Source organism: Psammomys obesus, unplaced genomic scaffold (assembly GCF_907164565.1).
Source record: "Psammomys obesus unplaced genomic scaffold, mPsaObe1.curated_primary_1811, whole genome shotgun sequence".
In the NCBI taxonomy this organism is placed as follows: Eukaryota; Metazoa; Chordata; class Mammalia; order Rodentia; family Muridae; genus Psammomys; species Psammomys obesus.
Window position 1 is genome coordinate 21019075 of NW_026596039.1, and position 1149 is coordinate 21020223.

Genomic DNA, 1149 nt, shown 5'->3' on the forward strand with positions numbered 1-1149 from the left:
TCTATCTATCTATCTATCTATCTATCTATCTATCTATCTATCTATCTCTGTCACTATCTCTCTCTGTTTTCTCTCTCTTCCTCTCTCCCTTTCTATCTTGAAACGTTTTATTGATTCTCTGTGAATTTCATATCATGCAACCCAATCCCACCATCTCCTGGTCCCTCCATATCCACCCTTGCAATCTTCCCCCCAAAGAAAACAAACATAAAAATAAAAACACAATTGATTTAAAATGTGGAAGCTGCAGTGTGTCCCACAGCACACCTTTTGTCCACACAACTTTACTTGCAGATGCAAGGGTAGATGCGGGGGAGTCTCAGTGAACTGTAGTGAGTTGAGAGTAGTCTAGACTGGCCTCTTCGGCCTCAGTGCAGCTCCTGTTCCCTCCCTGGCCTCACCGTTCCAAGCTGCTCCACCAGACCTGCCTTTATGTGGTAAGGCTGAGCTCAGGCCGTCATGCTTGTGTGGGACCCATGTCACTGAGCCATCTTCCAGTCTACATTTTCATTTTTAAAAACTTTATTTTGAGATTATATTTGTATATATATGAGTGTTTGCCTAAATGTCTATCTGTAAACCATGCCCTCTAGTGCCCATAGAGGTCAGAAGAGGGCACTAGAGCTCCTTGGACTGGAATCCTCTTAGACAATGGTTAGGGTGCTGGGGATTGTACTCAAGTCCTCTAGAACAGCAGCCAATGTTCTTAACTGCTGAGCCATGTCTCCAGCACACACACACACACACACACACACACACACACAGACACACACACACACACACACACACACACACACACACACACACGCTATCCTGGAACTCACTTTGTAGACTAGGCTGGCCTTAAATTCAGAGATCCTCCTGCCTCTGCCTCCCTGAGTACTGGGATCAAACATAAGCATCGCTACTCTGGCAGAAAAAGATACTCTATCTCGCTCTCTCTCTCTGATGTAAGTATAGGCCAGATCAGACCAGATTAAAGCAGATAAATGCTGGTTTATTAGATACTGCTCCCAAGCCAATTCATCAGTCCTGAGACTGATGAATGTGTCAGTCCCCAAGCTAAGGCCAGGAGGTTTTTTGAGACGGGGTTTTAGGTGATGGGGTGATGACGTGTTAGCCAGGAGCTGGGACTTGCCCAGGTATGGC